Consider the following 23,372-nt stretch of genomic DNA (forward strand, 5'->3'; position numbering starts at 1 on the left):
TGAGGCCCTGTGCTATTCTATTTGTTATTATTAAAAAAAAAAAAGCTGGGTATCTTCAACAATATTTCAAATGGACCAAAGCAACTACTGATCTGATCTCATTTTGATGATTTAAAGCAAAGGCATTTAAAAAAATTATCTGAGTATAAAAAATATCTTCCTAGAGTGTTTCATCTTAGATTCACATTTTTCCCCCTCAGCCAACATTGTTCCTCTCTCAACCAAAATAAGTGACTCAAATATTTTCGAAACAATTTGTTAAAAAAAAGATAAATTAAAATTATCCAAGCCATTGAGGAATCCAGATGTCCAATTAAAGTTAATGAAAACCGGGCATCAAAAAAGTGTAATTTAGTTGACTGAACACAGCTACAAGCTAGGATCTCTGGAGTTTTAGTTCCAATTTTGGCACTGATTTTGCTGTGACCTTGGACCAGATACTTAACCTATTTGCCATACTTTCTCCATCTGTAAAATGGAAATAATACTCCTAGGAGAATTCTGCGTCACTGCACATGCACAGAATTTATGTCCCTCTCAGATTTCTATGCTTCCCTGCAGAAAAATGACTTTCTGATGGGGAAGCAAAGGGAAGCCACAAGAGCGGTCATGTGACCCTCCCCTGCAGTATGTTTCGGGTGCCCAGGGCAGCCAACAGACAGGTAAATCACTGTGGGGCAGGAGGCAGGACTGGCAAAGACCCAGCTGGTGGCTTCTACCATGTGCCAGGCTCAGCTGCTAGTCACAGCTAGGCTGGGGAGAACAGGACTTACTCTTCTCCTGCACAGCATCCAGGGCAGGGTCAGACCTATCCCCAGATTTCTCCCCCAACTGCAGGAAGCTCTGCAAACTTTCCCCCTCCCCCGCTTCCTGCATCCATCGCTCCTCAGCTGCAGGGGGAGGGATTCCTGTACTGGGAGCTGCTCCCCCATCTGCCCAACCCCTGTGCATCCAGACCCCCCTAATACCCAGACCCTCCCACCGAGCCTCATCCCCCGTACTCAGAACCCTCCCCCCCCAATGAGCTCCACTCCCCCTGCACCTGGACCACTCAGATGAGCCACCCACATAGTATAGAAACAGAGAGCCAGATAGCAAGAAGTCTTATTCTACTTGTCTGCAAGAGACATTTGTTAGTTTTACACTAAAAACTATAAACCTGGTTCTGCCAGAGGTGCCATCTCTGAAAATAGTAATTCCAGGGTCTGATAAAATCCTTTTTGCTAACATTTCAATCCTTGCTTATTCTTCCCCATTCTAAAAACTGTTCATCCTCATGTATGAGGAAAGACATGTTTTGAGCAAAACCAGTTATTTTGCGCTAAACAGTAACTTATTTAATACCTATAAAGGGGGGTCTGCAAACAATTTTATCAGTATGATAACCTAGATTCTGGACAAAATATCTTAAACTGTCAAGTCTCTTCTGCCAATAGGCTACATGGAGTTTTTACATATCTTTCTGCTAAATCAGGAAAATATAATGCCCCATAATGCTAAATTTTCTTTTTGATTTGTCACATACCCTGGAGAACTTGGGGACCATAAACCAATAAATAGATTATACAGTTTCATAAATGTAATTTTGTAGTCTGTGTCAGATATAATATGGAATGGATAATATTCTTCAGTTTAACTTCACTGTTTCAGAACATAACATGAAAAAGAGAAATAGAGGTTGTTCACAGAAAAGGTGAAAAGAGATTGCAGTATTTCATGGCATATGGCACATTTCTTAGTGAAGAGAAGGACATGTCATATATTGTCTTATCAATAAATCTGCCTATCCCTCAAATCTGTTTCTCTTGTTTTAAGTTATTGATCACTACAATTTTTAGGTGTTTGTTAGCTATAGGTAGTATGTCACTCAAGTGTAATAAACATCTTACAGTTCTGTTTCAATGGCAGGCATGTGCACTAATGTTATCTTACTCTGTCTGGTCATGAGTGTGTTGCTTCACTTTCCCCATCTTGACTTTCCGATATACACTTACCCATGTGGTTCAAATAACATCCAGCATTTGTGGTCTGGTTTGTTATACTGTACACACACACACACAAGCAAATAAGTATCTGCATATTTTCCTGTTGGGCAGCATGGAGTTCACAAATACTCCATCCCTTATGCTTCTTTGGGATTAGTCCGTCTCCCTGGGTCAAGGGTCTCACAACTTTTTGTGGGCTCTATAAACTGTCAGACTTCTATTAACTCAGCCTCAAATACTCTGGTTCACGGTTCTCTGCAGCCTTCTGCCTAGGGTCTGCAGAAGAATCCGCTCTGGGCTCTGTAATCCATTAGTCCTCTGTCTGGCTACTGTGGAAGACCCACACTAGGACTTACCCTTCTTGACCCCGGGCTTCTCCTGACCTTGCCTGAAATCTGGTTTCCTAGAAGTAATATGCTTACTCCCAGTTATGTGCACTGAAATTACTACTCCCAGCTTTAAAGGTACAGGGCCATAACAGACACATTGATATGTGAGCATGCACCCAAGGACCAGTGCTCTGGTACAAAATGCTACAAAATACTTACCTCCTACTTCAAAATAGTGGAATACATATTCTCTCTCTTTTTTTTTTTAACATGATGCTTAGCAAAAAAAAAAAAAAAAATCACGTTCAAATAATGCAACATAAGAACACACTAGACAGCGTCACCCCCTAAATTTCAGTGTGATCAGATGACAGAAACAACAAACAAACCATTATTCAATTCCACCTCAGAGCATAACCCAAGTATCTGAGAAATGGACGAGTCATGCAGAGGGTCCTAAAGCTCAGATAGTTCAGCTATTTCAGTGCAAGGGCTGTGTGAATTCCAAAGTCAAGGAGCCCTCACTCATAATGCAATATGAGCAGCCTCTTCTTTCTTTAACTGAAAGAGTTTCAGCTTAACCAACATCCTAAATTGTTCATGAAAGCCAACTAATACCTCCATGGTCTGCATTGGTTGCCATATGCTTTCAGTACACCCTTACTCACCAAGGTTGGGAGCTTTACAGAAACTTGAGACTCAGGTGCCCAACTTTCACTCAAATGTAATGGGATTTAGGAACCAAGTCATTTTGAAAATTCCAGCCCAAGGGAGTAGTTGCATTCTGCACCAGCTTCAGCTTTCAAAAAGCCCAACATAGTGTATTGCACCTAATATTCAGCAGACAAAGGAATGGATGCCAGTTGCAAGATTTGCATCAGATAGAAAAATATTTGAGATTTTGGCCAAAGATAGCTGGAACAAAACAGTCAGGGCTACAGCTGCCTCTAGGTCATACAAACAGTTGTTGGTCGAACCAGACAGCCCAGCTTGTGAACGTCAGCAACAAATAGAAAGTGGACACAGTTATTTTCACACACAATCTCCATCATGGTTTCTGATTGTTTCTCCCAACACCTATCATCATTTCTGACTTAAATGGATTGAGCTTCAGGCAAGTTTCTGTCATCTACATTTATCTCTCCAATCATGAAATTTCCATCCTGACCCCTATCCTGGAGAGATTCAGATAAATTTGAATACATAGACATCCACGCTCTTGGAAACATTTTAACTGAACAAAAGCTCCATAGCTTTTGAGGTTCACCCATTGCTGATATGCACTGTGTGTTTGTGCTTTACATTCAGATTTATATAGAAACATTCTGGTTAAATATGAAGCAAAAAACTTCAAATGATTCATAAGCTTGTGGTTCCAGGAATGTATGCCCATAGTAGGCTTGGCAAGCAGGTTAATTGACCAGTCAACTGACCACCTATTATTTGACCATGGTTAAATATGGTCAAATGCGACACCAAGAATGCCCTGATGTAGGGCATTTGGATTCCATTATGGTGCTATTCTTTCACTTTTTAGAACTTCAATTCATTGTGTTTTGTATTTTTTCTGAGTTCAAATAACGTGGAAGGTTTTTAAAAAATAATTATTTCTTTGGTATTAGGCATAAGTATCGAAGGCTAAGCTGTTGGAGACCATAAAGTCTTACTCTCCCTCCTCCCCAAACAGTTCCTACTGTTCTAATACATATTTTAAAGTACTAATTTGACCATATTTGACAGGCGAACCAATCAATCATTTTTGGACTGCTTAAACAGCCAACCCATCCAGCGTTCTAGTGTTTCGATCATCAAAAAGTTATTTAAATCAGAAGACACCTTTGTATTTTATATTGTAGTTAAAAACAAACAAAAAACCCTGTATTTCCTTTGATTTTCAAAAGGAAAAAACTGTACAATTTTAAGAAAGTATATTTAAAAGAAAATGGTCGACCATCTTCAAGGCCGCACATACTACTCTCAATGGAACTCCCATTGATATTATTGGAGGTTATACGCACAGATGATTCTAGGTTCTCAAATTTTTTGCTATGAACAATGAAGGAAGGACATATTTTGAAGCAAGTTTTCTCTCATGCTCATTCTGGGTCCATATACTACTGCAAGCTAAGAGAGATTAGTAAGTGATGTCAACTTTAATTCTCCATGCAGATCATATAGGCAGTACATGCCCTTTGTATCTGAACTCAGCAAAAACAAAAGACCAGATATTGTGTGCAACCTACAATGCTGAGCTCAGGAGGGTGTTTTGATATTTAAAGCTGTATACCTGCAGGATTGTGACTTGGCCTTACTGTGAAAATTGGGCCCGAAATGTACCTTTTGCATCGTTCTGACAATGAAAAGGGCCTTAAAATGGACATAATTGTGTTTGCATTGACTTTAAGGTCACTTTACACTGCAAGAATGGCATAAGGAGAGATTACAGTAAATGAGAATCAGGCTTGTTTGTTTTTGCTAGGTTTTAGTAAAATTTTAGAGCTTCTGTTAGTGATACACTGGCAACAATGGAACTTTGACTTTTACTGGGACAGGTGCTTTTGAAAATTTTAGCCAACACTAAAAATCAAACATTTAGAGAGGGAATGTGAATTGCTTCATATACAGCAACTCTGCAAATAGATATTACAGTATTACAAAACTGATTTGGAACACCATTACTTTTCCAATCCTACATCTCTTCTGACACTTCTAAAACTTAATTTTAGATAGCAATAATATTATTCAGTCTTTGCTACACCAGACAATCTCAGGTCTGCAGAAGTGAATAACTGTTTCTGTAACCCATGTTGACATTGGCCCTGGATCAATCCATTTTCATAGCATGCTTATATTTCATGCATGTTTATTTTATGTAAAGTGATGAACACATACCTGTATGAATTTCCAACCCATCAGACTGCATTATGGCGCCAATACAACAAAGCACTTAAACACGTGCTTTACTTCAAGTATATGAATAGTCCTATTCACCTCAAAAGGAACTATCTAGGTGATTTCTAGGATCTTGCAAAGAATTACATTTTAGTCCGTAGTCTTAAGACTTCATGGTAATAACCACAATAGTAGAATGTGTAATTCTTTTACTAAATCCTTTAGTTAGCTATATAAAATACACATTTCTGTTCACTAATCTTTTAGATTTATTGCCAAATATTATTTATCAAGGCCAAATGTCAATTTAATAGCAAATGATTTATATAATTTTGTATTGAAGAAAAAATTAAACTAGTCTCAAATTTTTCTTATTAGTTTTAGGATTTCAGATTAACAAGAATATAAGTTTTCTTTTTTATTATTTTAGCATTGTGTGTGTGTGTTTTGCTTATGTAATGATGCAATGCTCTGTTTGCCAAAATGGTTTCAAATGCTACAAATTACAAATATTATTCATGTTTGTCTTTCTGTGTTTTTCAAAAATTGTGCTATAATCATTAGTTTCAGAAAAATTCTTGGCAACGACAGCATCAAAACTTTTATACAGCAGCTGTGTGCATTGATTAACATAACATTTAACAAATTATTGTGAAGACTAATGGCAGCAACCAAAACTAACAAAATAGCATAAAAATATGACTTTTTCTGAACTTCGAAAGAGAAAGAATTTGCTTTTCCCAAACTGAGTCAATATTGTCAAATTTCAGAGTGGTAGCCGTGTTAGTTTGTATCAGCAAAAACAACAAGGAGTCCTTGTGGCTCCTTAGAGACTAACAAATTTATTTGGGCATAAGCTTTCATGAGCTAGAACCCACTTCATCAGATGCATGGAGTGGAAAATACAGGAGCAGGTATAAATACATGAAAAGATGGGAGTTGCCTTACCAAGTGTGAGGTCAGTCTAACGAGACAATTCAATTTGTGATATATGCCATCATGTGCCAGCAATGACCCTCTGCCATGTACATTGGCCAAACTGGACAGTCTCTACGCAAAAGAATAAATGGACACAAATCTGACATTAGGAATTATAACATTCAAAAACCAGTAGGAGAACACTTCAATCTCCCTGGTCACTCACTAACAGACCTAAAAGTGGCAATTCTTCAACAAAAAAACTTCAAAAACAGACTCCAACGTGAAACTGCGGAACTGGAATTAATTTGCAAACTGGACACCATCAAATTTGGCCTGAACAAAGACTGGGAGTGATTGGGTCATTACAAAACCTAAACCTAATTTCTCCCATACTAATTTCCCCCACTATTACTCACACCTTCTTGTCAACTGTTTGAAATGGGCCACTCTCATTACCACTACAAAAGTTATTTTTCCTCCCTTGGTATCCTACTGTTAATTGAATTGTCTCGTTAGACTGACCTCACACTTGGTAAGGCAACTCCCATTTTTTCATGTATTTATACCCGCTCCTGTATTTTCCACTCCATGCATCTGATTAAGTGGGTTCTAGCCCATGAAAGCTTATTACCAAATAAATTTGCTAGTCTTTAAGGTGCCACAAGGACTCCTCGTTGTTAATATTGTCAAAAACATTTCTCAGAGTCAGGCAACACCAAGCAAATTGAAGACTGTCTCAAGGTCTGATATTTTACAAATAATGACTGTTTCTCTTATATTATTCTAAACTCTAGTCTGCCATTCACACCCTGCCACAGAAAAAAAATAAAAAATTACCAAACCAAGATCTGTTAGCTTCAGGTCCACTTAGACATTTTCTACCCTTTTCTGAATCACCACTATTTTAAGTGAGAGACATAAGACTCCAAAACTTTTCACACAATATTCTCTAAAGTATATCAAATCAATTTTACTTTCTTATTCTCATATATCACACATCACCTCCTAAATAAAAGAAATGTAATGTTCTAGCTCAGTTACAAAATAAAATTATTTTCCTAGGGTATGAATGACAATTTCAGAACTATGTTATTTGAAGTCTCTAGAAGGAGCCTCAGGTCAGAAGGCTAAGGGAACACTGGTAAAAAGGAGGGTTGTCTTGCTATTGTACCAGATGTTAGGAGCACCAACCCCCATTTCCTAGTTTCTTTAGGAGATGACTTTCCCTAAGTCCACTTCCAACTTTGGTTCATCAGGGAACCGGCCCCTCCACAGAATACCTGTACTGCGTATCTTCCACCTGCTAAGTTGTGACAAATTGACTTAAACTCCTTACTTAGCCCACTGGGTCGATGATCTGCTGTGGGAAAGGCAAAAAACCTACCCCATCCTGGCAGTGAGAAAAAAAAATGCATTCCCAACCCCAAAAGAAAACAGGCAACTAGCATGGTGAGAGCACGCTATGGCTGGAAGTAGTAAGACTTAAATATCCTCCCTATCCCATGGTGGTCCATACCCCCACCTGAGCCAGCCTCTTCCAGTTCAGGTAACCAGTCCCCACTTTCTGCTCTTCTCTCTAAACCCAAATGCGGTGGGGTGGAATCTTAAAGAAGCCACCAACTCTTTTCTCCCTACCAATCTGACAAAGTCCCATGGCTTTTTAGGTTGCAGTGAGCACACTTTTAGTCTTCTCCCTCATAATTGGTGTTCGGGCTCACTGGGCACATAATCTCAGAATATCTGGCTCTGATTTAAACATATTCAATTTTCTGGACAGAAGATGTTTTCAAGGGGATACTACAAAACAAAATAGCCTATTCATCCTATGTCTAGGATTACAAACAATGAAATTACTATTTAATTATTCAATTCTTGAATCAAATCAAGTGTTGTTTCTTGTTAGGGCAAGTTGTAAGGGAATATCCCTTTATTATTTTATAAATCATTGTAAGCACACTGGTTTTAATATTTATGTAGCTAGATTTTGTATAGTTATTTGTATTGATCCTATTGTAATTTGGAATGAATTAATGGTTGCCTGGTTATAAAATGTTTAATAAGTTATGTTAGTTCTCATGCTGTCGTTTGGACAGCATAGAAACAACCGAATGCCTTATGTACCCCCATAATGTTCTGTCCTGAGCCAAATCTGTCACATTACAGAGTAGAAGGACTGAGCATGACGGATGTATGTTGATGTCATCCAGCCATCATGTTTTCCATCCTCTCGGGGGGGCGAGGGGGCGGGGAGAAATCTTTTCCATCCTGTTTTCATTGGGTTAAAGTCAACGATGATTAATAAGTTATAGCTCTTTGTTAACCCAGTCTGACCGCTTCATATAAAAATACAGCACTGGGATTAAGTTAATCTACTGTTCTGTTTGATGGATGTTCAATTTATTACATGGATGAAAAAATCTCAAATTATTTTGATGGAAAGTTATGTACTGAATCTGTATGTGTGAAGAAAAGTATTATTTAATATTATGGTCTTCTATAAAAGAGACATACTTTTATGAAAATTCTCAGTCATTATAATACCCAAAATGCCCAAAGAACCTTAATTTCTGCAGGATTCTTTCCATTTCTCTTCAAAACAGCTTCTATGACCAGAACACAGGATGCATTCAAACATATGCAAACTATAGTATTAAATAATTTATTCTCTGAATAAGATGGAAATGAATCAGTTGTATCCAAGAATATGACATAAGCTTGAAAACATCTTCAGATAACAGCTTTATCCAGGGGATTCTGAAAATATTCACACTACAAAAATCAGCAAGGTTGACCAAGCTATCAGATCTTTTCATGTTAGATGGATACCTTACCATATCATGGTGTTTTCAATGCATGGGCATCTATAGCGCAAAACAACAAGCATGTTGGAAAAACAGTATCCGGTCAGAAAAAAGAATAGTATGTAATGTGTTGTCTATAAAAGCCTCCTTGATATCCTGTGATAGCCATAAAATCTAGAAAAAGGATTTAAGAAGTGTTGAGCTGCTACAACTTTTAAATCCCTTTAAAACAACTTATTCGTTTTATATTTAATTGTAAATTGTTCCTGGCATTTATTTCAGTCTATTTCACTCACGTAATGTTTGCAAGTCTTTAAGATTATTTTCCATGCATATATGAATAAAACATTCCCAAAGTGTAAAAAGAGAAATGGGTGAACAGTTTAAATGATTATGTTTAAACAAGGTACAATTAGGTCAAACATCTGATCTCATTCCTGGTGTGTGTTTGTTTTAGGAAATAGTGGTATGAAGTAAAATACAGCAAAACCTGTACAAAACCCTTTTAGGGCAACCATTTGACTAATGAAATGGCCCCAAAGAATTCCCAATACTGAGTACAATTATGCTCCAACTTTATTAGGAGATCACTTCTGGTCCAGTCTCTTTTAGTGATTGCTTAAGACAAGTTTCACTTTACAATTAGTAGAAAAACTTTCATCAAAGTGATATCCTTATTAATAATTATACTTACAAGTTTTGCAAGATTGTGACTTGCCTCACACAGCAGCCCTTATTCCTCTGCACAGCCTCACTGGTCTGTGTGGTTGTGTCTGAAGGGGTAGAAACATGTTTTGTGTGAGGGGAATGGGTGGAGCCCGGGGTCTGCTCACCCAACACACTGGAACATGGGGGGGGGGGGGGGGAAGAAACCTTCTACTGGTACAGCAGATTACTTATACTTACCTGCCCCTGAGAGCAACGGGGGAAACCAGGAATGTAACTGTGACCATCTGGGTCACAGTTCCTGGGCTTCTCCTGGGACAGTGAAGCTATGCATCATTTTACATTTAAGGTGAGTCTTACAATTCTCAGACTCTGCTACTTTCAGATGGGTAAAGAAGAGGGTGTGTGCAGGCTGTCAGGGAGTTGGTTATGCCTCCCTGATTCTCATTCTGGCCTAGGATGCATTTCAGATTAGCTTTGGGGCTACCTCAAACTATGCCTGCTAGGAATGGGTCCCTAGAAATAATATGCACGACGAACTGCCAGAGCTTATCATGCTCCAGCTAGCCCCCTGCCCAGCCCTCCACACCCTGACATGGCCCCTATACAGGCATAGAGGCATCCACTGGAGGCCTGAGATCACTTGCCAGTATCCCAAGGAGAAGTAACTGATCACACACGGTGATCACACACTTTTTTCCCCAGCTGCCAAATGGCATTAAAAGAGAAAACAATATTTTTAATATCATGTTCCCTGTACGCAATTAATGTAACTGCAAATGTTAAAGAAGGAGGTCTGCATGATTGTAAATGGGAATTGAGGTCGTCAATAAGCTCTATATCGGGGCGGGCAAACTTTTTGGCCTGAGGGCCGCATCAGGTTTCGGAAATTGTATGGAAGACCGGTTATGGGAGGCTGTGCCTCCCCAAACAGCCAGGCGTGGCCCGGCCCCTGACCCCTATTTCCCCCCCGCTTCTAGCCCCCTGACGGCCCCCCCGGGACTCCTGCCCCATCCAACACACCCCCACTCCCTGTCCCCTGACTTCCCCTGGAACCCCCACCCCTGACTGCCCCCCACCGCCCCATCCAAACCCCTGTCCTTCCTGACTGCCCCCCGGAACCCCTGCACCCATTCAACTCCCCTGTTCCCTGCCCTCTGACCACCCCGACCCCATCCACACTCCTGCACCCTGACAACCACCCCGAACTCCCCTGCCCCATCCAACCCCCCCCTGCTCCCTGTCCCCTGACCACCCCCAGAACCCCTGCCCCTGACTGCCCCTCACCGCCCCATCCAACCCCCCCTTCTTCCTGACTGCCCCCTGGGACTCCTGCCCCCATTCAACCCCCCGTTCCCTGCCCTCTGACCACCCCAACCCCTATCCACACCCCGAACTCCCCTGCTCTCTATCCAACCTCCCCCCCCCCCGCTCCCTGCCCCCTTACCGGAGGCTGGGAGCTCTACAGCCGCATGGTCCAGCTGGAGCCAGCCACGCCACAGCGCAGCACAGAGCACCGGGTCAGGCCGGGCTCTGCAGCTGAGCTGCCTGGCCGCCCAGAGCATTGTGCCGATGGCATGCTGTGCTGAGGCTGCAGGGGCGGGGGAACAGCAGGGGAGGGGGCGGGGGTAGTCTCCCTGGCCGGGAGCTCAGGGACCAGGCAGGAAGGTCCCGCAGGCCGGATGTGGCCTGTGGGCTGTAGTTTGCCCACCTCTGGGCTAGAGGACCTTTGGTCTGACCCAGTATGGCCGTTCTTATGTTCTTATGAAGGGGTGAAATGATAGGTTAGTGGAGAAAAGGAGTCAAGGAGAGATATTTCCCTCCCCTTATTTTCTGATCATACAATGTCCAGTAACAGATCACATTTCTCAAATGTATTCAGTATTCCCAATTAATTGTCTAATTTTTCCACAAATTACAAATCACTTTATGGTTTTCTATTGCTATTCAAAATCCAAAAAAAATGAGCTGTATTGTTTTCTTATTATTGCCTATATAAATTACATGGGATTTTTTCTGTCCTTTAACTTGATTAGCATAACTCATCAGGTTTTTTGTAGAAATTCTCTTTTAAACACACTTTTAAAATCAATTTTGCAACTATTTAAGCTTAACACTTGCATTAGTAAAATTCAGTCACATGACTATTTATTGAAAGGAACATACATGAAATGAAATAGTTTAAAACTCCCAATAAATATTCACAGAAAAAAAATGTAGCATTTACCCAGCTCTATAAATCTGACAGAAGCAGGAGGGAACCAAGGATAAATTCATGATGACTGAATAAAAAGAGATTTTTTAAGATGGGGAAAGAGGGAAAAATAAAAGTTAAATGAGGGGAAAGCAGACAGTGAAGATGATTATAGGTACAGGACAGCTAGACCCCACTCTGCCCGAGGCCCAGCTCCCACTCCTCCCCGCTCCTCCAAGGCCCCGTCCTCGCTCTGCTTCTTCCCAGCCCCGCCTGCCTGCTGCTCTCCGCCCTCCCCGCCAAGGCACTCCCCCACCGGCAAAACAGCTAATCAGCAGATCCACTGATCAGCTCTTTCTGGGGGAGGGAAACAGCTGTGGCTGATGGGTGCTAAGCACCCACTGTTTTTTTCCTGTGGGTGCGCCAGCCCCAGAGCACCCACAGAGTCATCATGCATTGTTTGTAGCATATCATATTGGCCTGTGATTAGGGTTTGCCAACACTATATTTCAAAAATAAGGGACTGTTTTCTTAGCACCTCCACCCCATCCATTCTCACATTAATTATTATCAATATTAATAAAAAGCAGTATACACCTACATTCGCCAGGGGTATTTTGCAGCACTGACGGTGGTCTCGGCTGCAAGGACCAGGCTCCCTGCCTAACTTGCTCCCCTATTGCTGCAGCAGCTACCAACCAGCAGTTATGCTACTCTGCTGGAGACATTGGCAGAGACTCTGCGAGCAGGGAGGCTACACCTGATCCCCTGCCAGACAGAGCCCCTTCCTGACCCCGGCCTCTCAGTGCAGCCCCAAGGCACACAGTCTGTCCACTTGTCTTGCCAGACAGAGCCTGAACAGGGAAAGGAGACAGGGCCGCAATCAAGGGTTAGAATCAGCAGGAGTCTTTGTCCAGCAGGGGGCCAGTACTGATAGGTGCATCTTTCCACTCCCCTCCTGACCCTGGTCCTTTAGCACAGCCCCATCTGCTTTCTCTGCACATCACTGAAGGGCCAAGATTGGGAGAGGAGTAGAAAGATGTCCCCTTCAGTACTGGCCCCCTGCTGTTGAAATAGAGGATAAAAGGCATCCCATAGTGATTTAGTAAGAGGCAGGCAATTTTGTAATACGGGAGTGTTAGCAACCTTACCTATGACCCAGTTAGCCCAACCCTTTTTCCAGGTAAGAGAGTACATCTTATATTCCTCAGATCTACCAGCCTGATTCTTTTAAAACACAGCTAATAAAAGAGGAAGTTGACATCTCAGACAATTGTATTCAGGATACAGTGACTGATAGAACCAGAGGAGGCCAAACATTCAGCATACAGTGTTGAAAAAAAGAGTGAATTGATCTCCTTATAGCACCTTTGAAAATTTCTTCTGTCGAAACTATAGAAAGCTTGCCCTTCAGGCAGATTTTTACAGGCTCACAGCTTTACTTTGATTGCTGTTGTTGCTGAAATAAATAGCTTTAGTATTTAGGGATTATCTGTTATCCAACCCTTTGGGAGAACCCCATACTGACACGAAACATTTTATCTGCTTAATCTCTTAAATTCCACAAAACTAACAAAGGTGTTGCAAATTCAGTAGTAAAATTTCTTTCTTAGGTTTCTTCAACCCTTTGTGAGCCAGACAATCTGTGATCTGTGATGATCCTTTACTCTCACAGATCTTGGGAGACAGACCTGTCCTCGCTTACAGACAACCCCCCAACCTAAAGCAAATACTCACCAGCAACCACACATCACTGAGCAAAAACACTGACCCAGGAACCTATCCTTGTAACAAAGCCCGATGCCAACTCTGTCCACATATCTATTCAAGTGACATCATCATAGGGCCTAATCACATCAGCCATACCATCAGGGGCTCGTTCACCTGCACATCTACCAATGTGATATATGCCATCATGTGCCAGCAATGCCCCTGTGCCATGTACATTGGCCAAACCGGACAGTCTCTACGCAAAAGAATTAATGGACACAAATCTGACATCAGGAATCATAATACTCAAAAACCAGTGGGAGAACACTTTAACCTGTCTGGCCATTCAATGACAGACCTGCGGGTGGCTATCTTACAACAGAAAAACTTCAAAAACAGACTCCGACGAGAGACTGCTGAGCTGGAATTGATATGCAAACTAGACACAATCAACTCAAGATTGAATAAGGACTGGGAATGGCTGAGCCATTACAAACATTGAATCTATCTCCCCTTGTAAGTATTCTCACACTTGCTTCTTATCAAACTGTCTGTACTGAGCTATCTTGATTATCACTTCAAAAGTTTTTTTTCTCTTACTTAATTGGCCTCTCAGAGTTGGTAAGACAACTCCCACCTGTTCATGCTCTCTGTATGTGTGTATATATATCTCCTCAATATAATGTTTCACTCTATATGCATCCGAAGAAGTGGGCTGTAGCCCATGAAAGCTTATGCTCTAATAAATTTGTTAGTCTCTAAGGTGCCACAAGTACTCCTGTTCTTTTTGCGGATACAGACTAACACGGCTGCTACTCTGAAACCTGTCATTGTCTGTTTTGTTCTTGTTACATACTTTTAGTTTCAGCAGGAAGGAGAAAGTCATAAAGAGGCAGATCGTGGCAAGTATGGGAGAAAACCTGATAGTCAAAATTCTGTGCTGCAGCATCAATTGACTTTGTTACCCTTTTTCTGTCAAAATCTATGTGGATTAATTTTAGGTATTAACTGAAGATCTTAATCTCTCATTTTGATTAACAATATTCTCTTGTAATTCAATCAACCATTCTTCAACAACCTGGAAGTCTTTTCCTGAAAGGTTATGTATCTTTATAGTCAAGTGACATTCGGTTTTCTGAACTCAAATAGCATTCAAAACAAACAAACTATGGAGTGACTTACTGTTCTCACCAAAGAATTGTGATATAATTGAGAATCAGGAATAATATCTTGAAATAAGAGAGACACATCTGAAGGTATTTTATTAAAAGGTCCCCAACTTAGCATATTTATCACATAGCTCCCATTGGAAACCTGAATTTCCAGGGATGTCAGCTCGAGTTGCAGCATGATAAAAAGGCTTTAGGAAATGCATTGACTAGGAAGGCAGCCTAAATGATAAAATACATGAGGTCAGCTGACCAAACAGATACAATAATTAACTGCAAGACAGTGGCTGTGGTCCCACTGAGAAGGACTAAGAAAACCAGGAGCTAAATCATTGAGGTCCAGTGTGATGTTTGAGTCAACATTCCCTTGGGCTATCTAAATTGGGAACAGGTTATTCCTCAGTGTTAGCTTTGGATTTGCCAACCGCTCCATTAAATGTCTGAGCCCAGTTTTGCTGACATTCTGGGCATACTGCAACTACATATATTTCCTCAAGCTTTTTCTGAACAGAATGATGGAGCAGATGGCGTGTGGTTTTGTTTTGTTTTACACACACGCATACACACTCTGTTGATGTCAGTGTTTGACACGATGTTAATTTATGGCCTGATTTTCAACAATGAAAACCCACAATTCCAATTTACTTCAAAGACAACTGGTGTACTGAAGAACTCTGAAAAATCAGACTATTAGATAATATTTTTTGAAGTAGTATTTTTGTTTGCCCAACATAAATAAAGTAGATAATATATACAAATTGAGACATAAATAACAATGGAATAATCTGCCACAAGTACTGTCTAGCAATGTTGGCCTCTAGTTCAAGTAGATACATAACTCTGGTGCTTATATCATTTATCTGGTGCTTATGTCATTTATCCAGTCATGCCCTCACTGCACAACATCATAACTTACATAACCTGAAAAGCATCCAACATATATTTTAACCCTCATAATATTTGCTTCTGAATCTTCTGCAAAAAGTCTGTATTCATGGAGGGAAGGTGACCTCTTGACATACTAACTGACAGCTATGTTAACTCAATTGGAAACAACGATTTGCAAGCAGTGAACAAGGCAGCAAACAGGAGAGTTTTGGAGGTAATTTAGAGAGGAAGTCTGAGAAGCTTTGTTTCTAGGTATAGTTCAGTTTTGAATACCGTGATAGCCAGTGATGGATCAGTAGTTGTGACCTACAATGGATGTGCTGTGTTTTCTTTCCTATCTGAAGCTAGAAGGGACTTTCTGTATATGAAGTAGTACAAGTCAGTGACTGTAGTGGCAGAAAAGATTCTTAGATCTGAAGCTGAAGAGTTCTTCGATAACCAGATTTGGGAAGCATCACTATTTCAGATTCAAACAAGAAAGGAACTGTCCACGAAGGAATCAGAGAGAAGGCTTGGTAGGTTGTAACTACCAGAGGCAAGATGATGAGGTGGCATTGGTTTTGTGAACACTGAACCACCTAAATGGTCTACATCTCAGTAGGAGGAGACCCAATCTGCTAGGGGACAGGCTCACTAGACTAGTCACGAGAGCATTCAACTAATAAGAAATGGGGAGGGTGAAAAGAAGGAACAAATGAGCATTCATTTAACTGAAAATCAAGATGTTGATTACAAAAGGACTCAACACACTGCATTACATAAAAAGAAGAAATTCTTAGATCGCTTGTATACCAATTCTAGGAGCCTGGATAATAAATAAAAGGAAGTGGAATCGCACATTTATGAGCATAAATTCAACCTACTTGGTATTAGTGAACGTATTGGGAGGATTCAATGATTGGAATGTTAAAATCAATTTAAAGAAAGGGAATGGGCAAAAAGGGAAGGGGAGTGGCACTCTATGTAAAAAATGACATTAGCTGTTTGAGTAATGGAAAACTGAGAAGAAAATGACCTTGAATGCTTATGGATCAATGTCCTAATAAAATGCAAGATAGAGTACTAGTTGGTATGTGCTACAGACCACCAAACCACACTAGGGAACAGGAGGACTGGTTCCTTAAGAACCTGTCCATAGTGTGTAGGGAGAAAAAGTTGAGTTAGCATGAGGGACTTCAATCTGAGTGACATATGCTTGAGGTGCAATCTTGCCCACACTAAAGCATCCTCAGAATTTCTAAATATGATAGATGACTTTTTTTTTTTTATCACTTTTGGAATGTGCAAACAGAAGGAAGGCCAAACCAGTTTAGCTAGCTAGCTAGCTAGATAACATTACTCCTGGGGGAATCCTGCACCAGTGTGTGCACGCAGAATTCATGTCCCCTGCAGATGTCTTTGCTTCACTGCAGAAAAAGGACTTTCTGATGGGGAAGCAAAGGGAAGCTGCAAGAGTGGTCATGTACCCCTTCCCAGCAGCACGGGCACATTGTTTCTGGAACCTGGAGCAGCCGGTGAAGAGGTAAGATGATGAGGTGGCACTGTGGGGTGTGGGGCTGTGGACTCCCTGGCCATGAGTCCTACCCTGTGCCAGGCTCAGCTGCTATTCCTGGCTGGGCTGGGGGTGGGGCAAGATAGGGCTTCCTCTTCACCTGCGCAGCTGGGACCAGGGCTGGGTCAGACCCATCACAGAAACCTCCCTCAACTGCGCACTCCCCCCCACTACCTGCCCTATCCCTCCTGAGCCGTGGGGAGAGGGGTCACTGTACAGTAAGCTACTACCTCATCCACCCAATCCACATGCATCTGGACTAAACGCATACCAGACCCCCCCACGAGCCTCACCCCCCACACCCAACCGCCCCCCCACTGATGCCCCTGCACCTGCCACCCCACTGAGCCTCACCCTCTGCATCCAGAGCTCCCCATCAAGTCCGCCACTGCCTGCATCTGGATCCCCACCAGACTCTTTCCTCTTGCATCCAGACCCCCACCCCTGCGCCCAGACCACCCCAACTTAGGCCCCCACACTCAAACCCCCATCCTGATGAGCCCCCCCACACACACACCTGGATCCCCATCCCACTGAGCCTCAACCAGCTACACACAGACCCCCACCCCACCAAACCCCATTCCCCCAGCACCCAAACTCTCCCACTAAGCCCCCCACACCCTGACCCCCTGCCAAGCCCCAGACTCTCACACCCAGACCCCGCCTGGAGAGTCCCATCCCCCTGCAACTGGAACTTTCCAACGAGCCCTGGTGCAGCCAGATTCCCCCCACACCTGGACCTCCCACCAAGCCACTTGCACCCAGATTACCTTACACAAAACCCTCTCATCCGATACCTGGATCCCCCCACACTAACGCCTTCCACACTTGGATCCTGCCAGGCTGAGCCTGCTTACCCCACACCTGGATCAGGGGCCAGGACTGGGTGTGCATGTGAGACTGTCCCTCTTGCTCACTATCTTGATGCACCTGGCATGGATACACCTGCGATGTTTCTGGGACAGGCCTGGCCCTTGAGCCGTGTCAGGATCAGGTGCGGCCTCACCACTGAGTCCATGTCCTGGAGAGGCTGCCAGGTGATCTCCCACCTTGGTGCAGCCACTGCCATGCTGAAGCCTCCACATGTATTTACTGACAAATAAAATATGCAGAATTTTAAATACTGTGCACAGAATTTTTTATTTTTTGGCACAGAATTCCCTCAGGAGTAATGTATATATAATTTATAAATATCATAGATGACAATTTCCTAACTCAAGAAGTATTGCACCCAACAGAGGGGAATTCTATATTAAACCTTGTTTTGCCAGATAAGAGTATTGATCACAATTCTAATAATTAGTGGTAGCACAGGTACAAGTGATTTTATATACACCCTCACCCGCCCACACCCTAAACTGTGGTGCTTTTCATATAAATAATGAAGAAGAAAAGTCACTGATACAGAGAGATCTGGATTTTTTAGTAAGCAGGGTGCAAGTAAACAGTGTGTGTTTTAATACGGCCAAATGTAAAGTCAAACATCTAGGAACAAAGAATTTAGCCTGTACTTACAGGATGGGGGACACTATCCTGGGATGCAGTGACTGAAAAATACCTGAGGGTCATGTATGAGCTCCCAATGCAACACTATGGCCAAAAGAACACTATGTTCTACAGTGATAGATTTGAAGAGCTCAATCTGTTTAGTTTAACAAAGAGAAATTTAAGGAATGCATAAATACCTACATAGGGAACAAAATATTTGATCATGAGCTCTTCAATCTAGCAGACAAAGGTATAACAAGTTCCAATGGCTGGAAGTTGAAACTAGACAAATTCAGACTAGAAATAAGGCAAGCATTTTTAACAGTGAGGGTACTAAACCATAGGAACAACGTACCAAGAACTGGAGATTTGTCAATCAAAACTGCAGTTGCTTCCTTCCCCCACCCCCACTCCCACCTCCCCTCCCCACAAAAGATGCTCTGTTTCAAACAGGAATTAATTTAGGGAAGTCCTATGGCCTATGTTATAGGGAAGATCAGACTACATGGTTATAATGGTCTCTTCTGGCCTTATAATCTATTAACATGATAGTTTGTGTGATCATGAAAATATAAAGTAACAAAAAACCACAAAGGATAGACTACCTGCATGAAGAATGCAAAATGTTGGCTGTCCTAGTGATATTTATGGGTAGGAGTTGATTGAGTTATTTACAGAAAAAAAAGAACCCTTAATTTTCAGCACTTAATAATAAAGCACAACAATTAACAATGAAAAAACCTGCTGCATCAGTGTTTTTTTTTTAATAAGGCCATGTTCTTGTGAAGCATTTCCTCCCCCTTCATTTCAAATTAATCATTTACTACTGCACTGCTATCATTAGAAGCAGTTTTGCAGAGAAGTTCAAAATCACAATAGTGCAATGTTCAGAAAATGGCTAAGTTGTCTATCTCTAATTTATTTTGGGAGATTCAGATGCTTCTCTGGAGCATAAGGAAAACAATTATTCCATATTTTGGAGAGAAGTGGCGGGGAGGCGGCTAACACATCTTTTGTCTCTCTGCTTCTCCTTAGTATTGAAGGACTTCATTCTCTTTTGAGGGAATCTGCATTAAACTTCCACACAATATTCCTCTTAAGAACAACATTTATTACAAACAGGGGGAGAATCAGTTAAAACATAAAAGATATGTACCTAGCATACCTCCTCTGAATACTTAGTCAAAGCCCAGAGAGGTCTCCCTTAGCTTAATTACAGAACAGAATGGAAATTCCCCATCTCTAGAATGCAAGCATCTTCCCTGACCTCCTGTGGTCAGGGTAATAACTAGGCACTGCTGTTCAGAGATGGATGTCTCCCTCTCTCACCCAACTTGCTTATCAAGTCCCAGTTGTTTGGGTTCATTGTCATATTAGGGTGATGTTTTATTAACATTTTCTCCAAAGGGGTGTTTGCTCCTCAATACCATCTGAAAGAAATGCACAAAGCTTTGTTATCTATACAAGGGCTATTGATCCCTCATTCTCTGGGTAGTTCCCCAAATTCTTGTCTCCAAGTCCAGCATTTCAAAAGCCCCTTTGAACTCCATTTCTTTAGCCATATCTCACTAACCATCCTGTGACTTGCATGGCCATTGTTATTTGCTCTAAGGCCTGGTCTACACTACCCCCCAAATTCGAACTAAGGTACGCAACTTCAGCTACGTGAATAACGTAGCTGAAGTCGACATACCTTAGTTCGAACTTACCGCGGTTCAGACGCGGTCCACACGCGGCAGGCAGGCTCCCCGTCGACTCCGCGGTACTCCTCTCGCCGAGCTGGAATACCGCAGTCGACGGCGAGCGCTTCCGGGATCGATTTATCGCGTCCAGACCAGACGCGATAAATCGAACCCAGAACTTCGATTCCCAGCCGCCGAACTAGCGGCTGGGTGTAGACCTGGCCTAAGAGTTGGATCATGTCCTCTTGCTGAGTACACATGGATTCTATCACTGCTGACTATAGAGGCTGTATGAATTTTTCCTCTTATCAATTTTCCTTTACCATAAAATATAAGTTATTGTCAGACCCACTCACCCTCCATCCCATCCACAGTCTCAACATTTTCTGGAATATTTTACTTCAGTTCCTTGATGAGTGGGAAAGAAAAAGTCTAAACCTCTGAACAAATTTATGCCAGAAATATATATCTTTACAATTGGATAATATGAAGGCAAGTCATTAAGGATTTTACCTCCCAACTCTGAAGAGAAAGTGGACAGGCAAGTAGGACTCTGGCCAAATGATATATACAGGGAATGTGACTTAACGGGTTACTAACTTTTCATTCTCTACAGATGCCATATTGACTAGATTCCTGCTATTCATGACTAACAGCTCAAGGGAAATCTCTAGAATACAATAAATTCTTCAACTCATAAAAGCTCAAGAAATCTTCTAAAGTGGTTTTGTACAACACTGAGAATTACAGAGACATCACAAAACAGGAGGCAAGGAAGTTGGGGAAAATATTGAAAAAAAAAAAAGAATAACTGGCAGCATGACCAAATCGTCTTGGAGATGAGTGCAACAGTATATGGCTTGTATCACAAGCAGGAAAATGGTAATGGTAGACAGTCCTTTGCATAGTGCCAAGTTGAGGAGCTGGTCCAAAGACTTGCTTGTACATATTAACATTAGTGGCAAAGAGCCAGCATAATAAAGACTCTATGGATATTCTCAATGTGTAAACTGGTTCAGGAGCGGGAAATTCTCACACTAGAGGAAACAGATCAACAACTGGAACATTGGTTACAGGGTTAGAAAACAAAGTGTGCACTGTTAATTGAATCTAGAAAAAGAAAGGCTAGTCCCTTTCCTCAAAGAAATTCTAAACAAACTTTTCAGCAAAAAGAGAACACTGGATCTGATTCTGTCCATATTAAAAGCAAAGTGAATGCCTGACATTGTTAAACATACATACGTCCCATTAATGAGTGGGTTCCTGTATGAACAAATGATTTTTTTCTCCTAAAGTCTACCTACATAAATTATTTCTTTTACCAAACAGCTGTGAAATTCTCAGTTGAAATGGAGATAAATATGCCAAGTGAGGAGGGTGTTCTGCCACCCCAATTACCACAAAAAAGACAGTTTTAATTTACTGGATTCTTCATCACTTCTGATGTTAATTCAAGTTCATTTACATCCACATCAAATAACCTAAATTCACTACCAAAACACAGACATGTCCAGACACATTAACATTATACTTATTACTCCTCTTATTGAACATCATGGAAACTCATTAAACAGTACATGTAATCATGCATTTTAAATGTGAAACATTAAGCCTTGAATATTTGAAATGTCAGGCTACAAAATGCATTACTAAGTACTTGATTTTATTTTATTTAAAAACCCATATACAATCATTTATTTTCTCTCCTTTCAAAATATATAAATCTTCTACACTTCCATCCCAGTTACTTTTTTTTAAATGAGGCTCTTTTCTTATTTTTTTTTTAACTTTAAAATTCAGGTTGAGTCAACCCAGCTTTTTCAGTTCATTGACAATTATATAGACCCATAAGAGTATTTCACCTTAAGAGCACTAACACCTTGATGTATAAACAGAGGAACATTCAGAGGAAGGAAGGAGATGGTATCACCACTGTTTCTATCATTAATTACTTTGATTCCATTACTGGAATAATATATCCAAATCTGCTGTCCACACATTAAAAAGGATATTGAAAAACAGGCCAGGGTAATACTTATGCTATGCCGGCTGGATTTGACCTAGTCTTTGCTTGGCATGGGTGTTGCCTTGCTAATTTGTCCTTATGCAAACCTACTCATGATGCTTATAGATGGTGATGTTTTGACACAAAATATATCCAATTTTGAGGATAGTATATAAATAAGACAATGTCATCAGTACAGTGGATATACAGAAGGCGATGAAGCACAAACAGGAAAGTCTCTACACCGAGTAAGGGTAGATGGCTGGGTCGGCATGCATGATTAGCGTATAATCAATAGAAACAAACCAATTAGAAAAGAAATATAACATAAAAATGGCATGGACAGCAAAAGTTATGGAAACTGAAGGTTGTGCATGAGTATTGTATGAGTTATATAAAACACAATGCTTAATGTTGACTGGAGGAAAGTCATGGTTATATAATTTGGATAGGTATAACTATGCTAGAATGTAAGAGAGGAGTTGGAGGATCATAGGAAAAATCCACCATGACCTGTATATGCCCCAGGAGAAGGTAACTGATTATTATCTTTTTCTGTATATCTGTCACTATTCATTGTCTTTATAGTAATTGTAACCACAAGGCATGCTTATGGTTCAAATACAGGTTTGAATTAATAAACTTGAGTATCTTGGCCTAAGTGTGTTAAACTTCACCCAACAATAGGCAGGGAACCAACCAAAAAGGAAGGGTGTGGGGGAGGTTGGGGGAGACAACGGATAAAAGGGTGAATAAAGAAGGAATCTCAGCAAGAACAGAATAGGATAAAATTGGAATTTTAAAAATCAGAATGAATATAAATATGGCAGATAATAGAAACTGAATGCTTGTTTTGAGTAGGGAGGGAAAACAATCATAGAAAGCAATCACGTAGAAAACATTTGTGCATTTCAATGGCAATTATCACACTATTTTAAATATGCAACCAATTAATATTAAACTTTGTATGAGTTAAATTTCAGTCTCAACATTATCATCTGCTCTCCTTCAAAAATAAGACAGGCACTTCTCCAATCATATTACATACACCTCCAGTTTGAAAATGTAATTGAACATGGGAATAGGAATT

This window comes from Emys orbicularis, chromosome 7 (assembly GCF_028017835.1).
Source record: "Emys orbicularis isolate rEmyOrb1 chromosome 7, rEmyOrb1.hap1, whole genome shotgun sequence".
Lineage (NCBI taxonomy): Eukaryota > Metazoa > Chordata > Testudines > Emydidae > Emys > Emys orbicularis.